The sequence below is a fragment of the Helicoverpa armigera genome, chromosome 12 (genome assembly GCF_030705265.1).
Source record: "Helicoverpa armigera isolate CAAS_96S chromosome 12, ASM3070526v1, whole genome shotgun sequence".
In the NCBI taxonomy this organism is placed as follows: domain Eukaryota; kingdom Metazoa; phylum Arthropoda; class Insecta; order Lepidoptera; family Noctuidae; genus Helicoverpa; species Helicoverpa armigera.
In genome coordinates, this window is record NC_087131.1 from 5,470,272 (window position 1) to 5,481,575 (window position 11,304).

Here is an 11,304-nt window from a genome sequence, read left to right on the forward strand (position 1 = left end):
TCAATTTAGCGACATACACTTGGTGGGAATCGAGCAACTGAGACAGCCCGACGTTTTTCTTGCTTACGTATGTATTACGCCTTGACAAAATATGTAGTACAAAATACAAGGGTTACCCAAATAAACAATGTAAATCACTTGGGACTTGCGCATGCTTGAGTGAGAAAGTTCATATTCCTATACCTACAAGGGCCTAAAATACATAAGCAAGTGTTCAGGTATTTACCCAAAGGATACCGAAATACCGAACTTATTTGTTTTCAGAGAAAGTTTTTCGATTGCTTCTTTACTACCTATCTGTACGTATTAGAAAGAGGTAAGATAATGTTAGTTTTTTTGTAAAAAGTACATACATAACTGAAGGTTACCTTGCTATAAAAGGTAATCGAACATAAGTTCTTTAATTGTTAAAAAGCTGTATTTTTCTTAAGTGTTGTTTATTTGCATAGTTTTAAGAAAGGTGATTCCATAAAGTAGGGAAGTAAGACGTGAAGTATTATAGTCTGTTTTCCTAGATTTTATTCATCGCTTTGACAAACACGTGACTTTCCACTTTCCTGAATTACGAGACTGGAATTAGTTGGCGCTTGTGCGTGATTAATTAAAAAAATCTCTTTGTAGAATTAAACATAGCGCACACAAATACGCCTTAGTTTTGAAACAATTATAAAAGGAAGTTGTTTAGTCTAGAGCATAAATGTATGTAAAAACATTAAGAGGGCAAATGAACGAAATAAAATGTTATAAAAAGGAGATTCTGAGAAAAAGTAATTTGATTTTCCGTTTCCACCAATCAGCCAGTCAAATATAAGTTACTACACAATTATGTGTGTAAGAAAACATACAATATGTTTATAAATTCTTATTTCCAAAAGCCAAAGCAATAAAGTTATTTATCGAAACGTTTTGTGTATTATAATCGTGACTTTCACATAAAAAGTTTTTTCAGCCAATACAAAGCGTGTTGTATATAATCAGATACCTCCGAATATGTTTTGCGTATTTACTTTATAAGCGTTTTTCCATATTCAATCGTATATTGTGTCAAAAATTATCATCGATATTCGATATTTTTGTGTTCGCAGCACGCGTCAATCACGCAACACATGCGGGCGACACACTCAAAATTGTTGCTGAGAGATCAGAGAGAAATATTAAATGGCATATTTAATATCTGGCCTATTTTTTCCTTATTCTGTGCTATCACGAATGTTAATAATGTATGAATACGTGGGAATCGGAAATTTTGTGGCATTCCACTAAATTGGCAATCGGATGTTGTTTATCAAAGAGCCGGTATTATTGTACCAACTAATGGAAAATTGGGTGAGTAAGTTATTATTTAAATAACTTAAATTATGAGGCACTGCTGCTGTTGAAAAAAAACTGATTAGGTATGCTTCTATGAAGTAGACAAGTCTCAATTTATTTTAATAATGAGATTACCAAATCTTTTTTACACACAAAAAAATATGTTCTAACAATTCGAGTCATTCAAGACATTCATTAGACAAGGGGAACATTTTCTACTGACCGAATATACCAGGGTGCCACCGCACCAGTATACTAGAAACTTATCAATGTATTTATCTACTGTTACAATATTTATCATCTGATAATCATGATATAATTGCCTATGAATAATTAACAGTCCGTAATATTCACTTGTCCCTCAAACTATATGTCACATAAGTTTTACTAATAAAAAATTACTTTATAAACGAGAAGGCGATAACATTTATTTTTGCTTTTCAATCCCCTGTGACCAAAAAGTGCATGAATATTGTATGAAGTTCAGGATCACCTATTGAATATTTATGATATAGTTATTAACACTCTGAAAGACTTTGTACTAGAACAGCATAATTATAACATAATAATAAAAGGCAATGAGTTGTTAAATATTTTATGTTTTATAGTGAAATTTCATTGAGAAACTGCAGTAAAATTGATATTGAAACTCGTTTTGGATAGGTTTTGCATTCCGACAGCATCATGATTTGTACCCAGTGAGTTCTTTGTTTCTCAATTTTAGAAATGGATCACAATCCTTGCACTCTACAAAATGGTCTAACAACGGTCTACGTTCACAGTACTTTGTATCGAAACAGCTACAGTTTATATTTTGCTATACCATCAAAGCTATTACTGGCAACCATAAAAAGTTACTTAGGTGATTTTTTCTGAGAAACTTATGAGATAAAAGAAAATAATTAATTATCACAAATTAGTTTATTAACTTGTCAAATACACACAAAAGTGTTATTATCAAAGCTTAATTCATGTCGTTTGTTTACAGACCAGAGTAACATAGGTACAGAGTTAAATTATCTCAATGCACAAGTGGCATAACTTTACCCGCAGCACTCACATTAATAGTCTAGATCTGTGTTAATAAATTGAACACAAAACACTGTCATGGCTTAAAAGCACTATAGCTTCCATTAAGTCCCCAAATCGTTCGTAGAAGCGCGATGTTCATTCGTGCCACGTACAGTCATAGTTCACCAAAAACGACATTAGGCTGCGATATGGGCCGAATATTTTGTACATTTGCAAACAGCAAAACCTTTCAGAAAATTCCCTTTGGTATTTTTTGCGACACAGTTGTTTGAATGTTCAACATTATAATCTTTGTAACTATTCATTTTCATTTTCGCAGAACAGAAACGCATTCCTCTCGGATTGGTTTCAGCGTCAATGCAGCGGATAAATTGCTGCTTGTATTGGTTACTCGGAGTGTTGGCTTGCCTACCGAGGTTCTATGAACTATCAAATTAGACAGGTTCAGTAACTAAACCACACTACGAAACACGATACCGTAAATTATTGTCGATTAATGATCGTACCCACTCTAATTTGATTAGTTCTTCCAATAATTACTAATGATCTAATATTGTTACATGATTGCTGATATTTGTAATATGTAGGATAAAATAATAAGCAGAATACGAGGAAGTAATAAATCATAATCAAATTAGTCAGGCCTGCGTATAAAAGAAATAATTGCTATAGTGTAATAAAAGTAGGCAACTAATAAAGTCTCAATTTTGCGAGATCGTATACAATGTGTTACAGTGTCAGCTGGAATCGTGACAATAAAAAAAAAGAATTATAAAGTGATAAGTTTCCAAAAAGTAATATGAATGAAGAGTCGAAATCGTAATACCAAGATACATCAATACCTAATACTCCGGAGTGACGATATGAGAGAGACAAATTTAATTTCACTTTAATATTTTAAAAGCGTTCGTCGCTTAATCGCATTTATTGAAACTGGATTTTATTGATAATTTTATTGGTTGTGACAGAATAATTTTAATGATGGCGCCATCACCACTGAAAATGCGTTGGGAACGGCAAATGTATAAAGCTTTTAACCAAATGAAATCCATATATTACTGAATAACACACTCGTAACTCGGTGATATAAGTCGCTCAGAAAATTGCCTGGCACAATGTAGCCGTGATAAGCATCGCACACACTCGTAATTTGTTTGTTTTATGCACTTTAGTGTAACTTTTGCTAATTCATTTTGCGTAAACGTTGCCGTTTGCGCTCAATTACTTTAAAACGAAATGCTACACTCAGGCTAACAAACGATTTTCTCACGAACGATTTAAGATTACTGCATTTTTACTTAGCAGTATACAACAATATAAATGTGATGCTACAGGCTGATACGGCCTTTTTATTTAAAAGTCAGTAGGTTTAGGACTTCTTTTTCTTTCGTGTGGCGCATGGGTAGCCTATACATAAATTGTATGCATAAATTACTCAACATGTTTTCAATTTACTCCTTAGGTACATAGTTAAAGCTACCTTGATCATGTGATCGTGCATCGAAAGGCTGTAATATATCTGTCGGAGGATTTAGTTAATTAGTTTCATTTGCCTAATCAATCTAAGTATTAACGGCGTTGCGTGTTCATAATACATCCCATTAATATGCTAATATTAGATGAGAATATAACGTAGCTGTAACTCTATAAAAGCCTTCTATTTATATTTATTTTTTACAAATGTTATATTGTTATATGTAAGTTATTTTTGGTATGAATAAAATTCAAAAAAAGCAATCAAAAATTGTATAATGCACAGTCTGTGACGAAGTTTTTTAATTCGTTTGGTATTTTAATAAATAAAATTGCGTCCTTGGTCGTTAGGTTCGTCGGAATTCAACAAAACATCGTGATCACATCCATCAAGCTGTCTTACAATATAGACGGCCGGTCGATGGTATAAGTAGAGATGGCTTTTTATTATGCGAAATGCCTTTAAATCTCCATACCCGTAATGAATCAACGAACTTTCAGCTTTATGTACACCGTGAAAAAAATGCCGAAGGAAACTTTCAGCGATTACAGAAGAACGAGAATAAAAACTATTCAAATATATTTCGTTAATCGCTGTGGATGATGTGACCAAAAAGTTAGTTGTCCTTAAACCGATCTAGTTTTTTGCCCAAAAGGCAAACGCGATTAAAGGCGATCTGTATCTATTTTAGAGAAGTGTGACTTTCAAACTCGGCCAGACCTGTTTTTATATTTCGTAATAGAAAAAGGTTGTAACAAGTCTGACAGAGTTAATCTTACGATGTCAGTAACGTTTTATTTTAATGAGTTCTTTCGTTGCATTTTCTAGTGAGCTATGGCGTTGTAACAAAAGGTCATAGATATTAAATAAAGTTTGAAACTCAGCAGAGAGTTGTCGGTTTGTTCGATAAGAAAGTTTAGTTCGTTAAGTAGGCACATTAGGGGGAAACAGGAAAACATTAAGGCGTGTCGTCGACAGTGGCTCGACGCCAGACGCTATTAAAATATGCTAACCAATTGGACGCACTGACTTCATTTCGACTTGTCCTCTTTCTGTCAGCACCCCTAAACTTAATGGTGTAATTTGCACGGAATAATATTGAATCTTTAGTATCAATTTGCACTTTATCTAATGCATTTAGAAGTGTTCTGCGTTCTGACGCTTATGTTTTTCATTAGCCTGAATTTTGATGTAACAATGAAATAAGCAAAATTGGTCAATTAGGAACATATAGAAGCAAGCGAACCCACAGATATACAAACCACTCTTGTTTGTATTACAAACACAATTTTCGATGTGGCTATAGTACGGAACGGGTACTGGGCTCGAATAACTGAAATTCAGAAACCATTGTTCGCGACCTAAGCGATTGAACTGAACTGTGTGATTATTAGCTGCTGAAGCTGGCAGCTCTTCCAAACAAATGATCAGGAAACAATAAAGGAGGAACGGAACAAATCATTGATGGTTTAATATTTCCTGAGTTTGTGTATTCTACATACACTCGGCATTTCGGGCATGTGACTATGAGGAGTGACGGTGTATGTCTGAGCAAATGCCATCTGGACAATTCAAACACTTCTCAGTTTCATATTTGTATCTCACATTGTTCAGAAATTCGATGGCGGATTGTCGCACGACATGGCAGGTAAAATCGTTAGCATGAATATAACTGCGATGAATGGAATGATCAATTTCAGATGGTCTAGTCCACATTTCGTTGAAACTGTATTGTTTAGAAAGGAAATCATTCTCTGTCCTAATTTTGTTTTTAACGGGATTTCTCGGGACGGATAAGACGGGGCTTCTCAATTACCGCCGATAGTGTTAAAAGACTGAAAAGCTACCTAATAATACTTCTATAAATAAAGTTAAATAAATAAAAACCTAACCAAATACGCTAACACAAAATAATAATAAAGAAAAACATTAAACCTTAGTAAATAATTAACTTTTTACAGTTTAGTTTATACAGTTTATTTAGCTTCGTTAATTACATTTATTGATAAACAAGAAAAGCGAAAGTCTTTTACATTTTCGTAGAACATTTTTTTAAACGATGAGAAGATGGTCTGTCATCGGCGTATAATTTTATGGTAGTCATTAAAAAGTTACGTTATAAAAACATTTTCTATGACCAGTAAAATTCAGTTCATCGAACATATTGGGGGAAAACATAAGAAAATATAGGATGTTATTGAATGAGATCTTCAAACTTGATTGATAGAATGTGAGAGAATATAAAGCAAAAAGTATTGAAATTGGTATTTTCGCATTATTATTTTAAGGGACATTTTCTCTTACCCACATATTGGGATATTACAAGTCTTGTTTTCCTCGCCGTTTTCCATAATGCGGCATTTCGTCCACTGAAAAGCTCAAGCGATTTATCCTCGCTATTTGTATTGAATTAACTACGGTTTCCGCCTAACTAGTGAATTCGTTACGTAAATTGACCGCGACCTACAACAACATCTGAATAGAAATCGCCTATTTAACGAAACCTGAATTAGAGTGAAACAATATGAGTTTTTACTGGCCAATATTAAAGTTTTATATTTGTTTTAAGTATATTTAGTAGGTGGAGTAATACTAAATGAAAACATTACACACTACAAAGGGCATAATACTAAATGAAAACATTGCAGTTACTTAAAATTCTTCTGTCTAATCAGATAATTAATAATTAATTATACTATGTACATATTTACATGACCTAAAAATAAACTTATTTATATTATATAACTAAAAACAATTATAAAATAGTATATTATATTAATCAGTCTAAACCGTGTATTATATTAATCTAAACTAAAACTTAGAATAATTTTGGCAATGAAACTAAAACTGCACTTTCTGAAATAAAAATACGTATAAAATACAAAATTCCGATAAAGGAGTCCACGTAATTATTACTCCGGTACATTACAACACAGGAATATAGCTGTACTGAGAATTATGAAGCACCAGTAATCGATAGTGAAGTAGGTGCTTTGATGTAGAGGCCTATCGAGCCATGAGCATGACGTATCATATTCCGATTGGCCGGTACGTAGGCGTACTACATGTAATTCCGATTACCCTATTTCAAAGGCTGTAACTACCTCTTCGTGTTACTGATTGCTGACTGGGAAGTTTAGTGTTCTACTCTGATGAAGGATAAGCTTCATTTTCACACTATAATCTGCTCATGGGATATAGGCGTACCTACTTTTAATATTGTGTAGTAGCTCAACATATTTTTTTACATTTTGATACTCACATATTGATTGATAAATGTGTGAATTTATAGAAAAGTAATTCATTTGAAACTGGTGTTTAATGTGAATTTAAATATTGTTTTGTAAATAAGGGTGTATAAAGCTGCTTCTCAGATTTGGACGGCGGTATACCTAGACTTACACTACTAGGCTTTAACTGAGAAATTTCACATTTCTACCTAATGATACTTACAAGTACTTATAAATCAATGCTTTGCAATCGAACACAGCGGACATGAAAAAAAGATATGCGTTTTATTTGTGTAACGGCACGTACTAGACTAAATTTGTAAAGAAAGGAACCTACGATAAACGAAACGAGACAATTAAAAAAATTTAGAACACTTTTAACTAGCCTTTTTCGAAAAAGGCGTATCGAAAAATCTCCTGGCATTTTGCTTGACCAGAGATTTTCACTAAATAAATGAATAAAGGGCTTTATTACGAAATTAATAAAGTTAAGCCATTGAAAAAGGACGGCGTCGGGTTGGGTTACGATATCGCTCTTGACATTCAAAATTAAGTTCCAGCCTTTTTAATATTCACAATAAGTAAGAAGGACGAGTACTAGACTTGACTTTCAACCCCCATCAGATGCAGGGGCTACGGATAAGTACTAGGGGGCTACAAAAACGTGTCATTTATCATCAAGTTTTATGAAGCTTCGAACGTACAACTACGTTCATTATCTTTTGTCTATCATCTAGTAGAAACTTTGTCGTATTTTGTGCAAATGAGCGTACAAAACAGCATTAAATATTAGACGTCAAATGATAGAGGCACTTTACGTTGCAGTTTGTGCGCATTAATTGTTCCATTCATTGCACGTTAAGTATCGCGCTCGTACTCCAGCATTATAATAACTGGTGACGCTAGTTCGTGTTTCTGTTTGTACTTATAACAATAGGAAAACGAAATACTTTCCTACAACAAACAATAAATAATCCTTAAACAAGTAACCAACAAACTGTTTCAAAATAAATTATGTATTTAAATAAAGAGAGAAAGTTTTATTTAACATTTATAAATTCCACAGTAACAATATGCGCCGATTTTGAACACAGTTTATATTAGTGATTATTTGAATTATTGGAAAATGGAACAGTATTACAATCCTAAAAAAGTTATACGAATCAAATAATTTATAATGTAAACCCAATTCTGTTATAGCTAAACACAAAACGAATATGAAAAATGTTATTTAAATTGTTGAATATACTAACATTCATAAAATTATTGTGTGCTAATGAAGCTGTTGTGTTAATAATGACAAGTATTCCATGTCTCTAAACAGGGTCCATTATCCATTGGACACGGCTCGTGGATGTTCGGAAGTTGTTCTGCACAAAGCCGATGTTCGGTGTCCACGCCGCCGGGCGTCGACACGGCTGCACCACGTCAGCGGTCGCTCTTGAAAACTACAAGTAATTAAACTTGCTACTCAACTATTATCTGTATACTCCTCCGAGTCAGAAACTTCACCCTGTTTCGGGATGTGAAACTTTTCCTGCTGAAATTAACCCTTACTTTAATCCAAAAATCTTTGCGGAATCCTTTCATTTTCAAAACTTCCGAGTTGCTAGTTTGTAGTTTTAGCTTCATACCGATATTGTAATATGAGCTTTCACTAACATTGTTATGAATTTTATTAATAAAATTGTATATTATCTAGGTAACGAAGGAACAATAGATTAGACTAATTAATGCGTTTGCGTTGTGTGATAAATCACATCGTATAGCAATATTCTCTGTAATTATGAAAATATGAGCAAACACTCTTAATTAGAAGATAAAGGAGAATGGCAGATTTCGTACCGCATATTTTTGTCGTTGTTCAGTTATAGAATTTGTACCAATTATTAAGGCAACTAAGTCATTTATTTTCATGTTAGTGTAGTATTTTTAGAACTCCGGATTAATTAATTATAGCAATTAAAAGATTCAAGTAATTAAACGTAATGTAATCTTAAACTAAACCCAACTAAACGTAGTTCTGTTTTTAGAAGTTGCCATTTGTAAAATATCACGAGGTTCGAAATGATAAATAATTATTTAAACATAGAAATAACAGTAAATATAATTAACCAATTACATATTATACCTTAAAATGAATAATTATTGCATACTATCTTAATAATTAACGATTTAATTATATAAATTATTTTCACCATCAATGTTTTTATTTTGTATTGGCAATTATTTTATTGACAGGTAACGGATATCTTTCAGAGTCTAGTCTCTGTCTGTCAGTGTCTGTTCAGTTCTAGTTTGCTATTGTTTTGTGGTTTGTTACTGCATCTGAGCAATTTAAGCAAATTATCTGGTCATTTTTACGTTGAGTCGAGGAACTGCCCCTCCGTACTCTATCTGTTGATAGTACTTTCGCGAAAGGACGCTTTATTGCTTGTGTTGTGTGTGTGGATGTGCTTTAAAATGACGAGTTTGCAATGCATCAATTGCAACGTTCGCTTGTCGCGAATACAAAGGCACGCTTTATCCGATGAGAGTGAAGATATCGTCAATACTATTCGGCTGTGGACATATCCTAGAGATGTAAGTAGTTTTCAAATAACATTTTGCGTACGAGTGTGCCAGTTACGAAGTGAGAACTTTTACGTGTTAAAAAGTAGACTCACCATATAAACTACACGATTTCATACTAAAATAATATGAATGTACCTAAAACTAATCTTAACATTATTTGAAAAAATAACAAACATTGTTGTGGTTGTAAAAATATTTACAGTTTGTCCTGTAAACGATCATTGTTGTGTTTGTACATTAACAAACATATAAGTGATCTCTTACATGTATTGTTTACTTGCCTAACTTGGTTTGTGTAACACTGTTTAAATAGTTATTTAAAGCAATGTTGAATCATACTCAAAATCACTTAAATATTTTCCAGATAACACCTGCTGACCATGTTTGCCGCACGGAACAAATATTTGAATGATCTGCAAGTAGTTGTTCTGGGTCTGGGTATTTCTGCACATGAGTTTCTATGTTGATGAAATAATACTAAGAATAGATTAAATAATTATAAGAACAATAAAATAGATGTATATTCCTACAAAAACAAAGTTGTTTTATTATACCACACTCGAAACCCGAGAACTTGACCATTATCAAACTGTTGCAGTCCGCTGCTGGACAGGTATCTCCTAAATGCACTCTACTGAGTGGGTAGGTACGATCCTTATCTATCTATTTACCTAATTGTACGTACCTACCTAAAACACACCCAAGATTAAGAGACAAGCTAGGTAGAACATTTATTTTATCATTACCATAACAAGGTTTATGTACCTAGCTAAAAAACCTTACATGGGTACACTGTAGTACATAACCTTAAAAAACAAAACTGGTTATAACTTTTACTTCCCAAGTTCTAAAAATCTAAGAATTTACAAAGGGCTTGCCTATCATATTACCCACCAATTATAACCCATAACAATGTTTATGTACCTAGCTAAAACAACTTATATGGGTATACTGTGGTACATAACCTTAAAAAACAAAACTGGTTATAACTTTTACTTCCCAAGTTCTAAAAATCTAAGAATTTACAAAGGGCTTGTCTATCATATTACCCATCAATTAAAACAAAAAATATCCCAAAACACGAAATTTTATTAGCGGTACGAAAGTCCCATACAAGCCTGCCATTCACCTTTCACGAGTACATCTACTCGCATGCGATACGAGGCTCAGTTAACTCGGGCGGTAGGAAATTGAACATAACTCATTTTGAATTATCCGATTTCATAACAAGATGAATACTCAGTTCGAATTAATTATGAACCAAATAGCATGATATATCATACAAACATTTACTCAACGGTTCACTTCCTTCGAAAGTTCATATTTCTTACTATAATTCAAGATGACACACTTTGACTAGACACATTTATGCTAAAATTAATAAATGCTTCGGAGTTTAATACCTTTGGCAAGTTTAGGGAAAAAGCGATCTTTCAAAAGTAATTGCCATTTCTGGTAATACGGCTTAGCTTTCAGATGTTTTTCCAGGAAAATTGAGTCACTCAAAAATAAATTCAATTTCACTTATCCAATCGGCAAAGTCCAGGGTTCAAAACCTGGACCTTATTTTCCAAATTGAAGAAAAACACGTTATAGCTACCTGGTGTGTTTTTGGTAATAAACTTTGTTACATAGAGTGGAAGGTAATACCGATCGCTACCTAAACTATAATCTGAAGGCTAG

General features: G+C 33.1%; 1 long non-coding RNA gene across 1 annotated transcript; it reads left to right on the forward strand.

Annotated features, from left to right (window-relative positions):
• The first annotated feature begins 9,357 nt into the window (after window positions 1-9,357).
• On the forward strand, window positions 9,358-10,160 carry LOC126054116 (uncharacterized). The gene is made up of 2 exons (XR_010277037.1): window positions 9,358-9,630; window positions 9,986-10,160. It is a non-coding gene; the product is annotated as an uncharacterized LOC126054116 (long non-coding RNA).
• The last annotated feature ends 1,144 nt before the right edge of the window (window positions 10,161-11,304 follow it).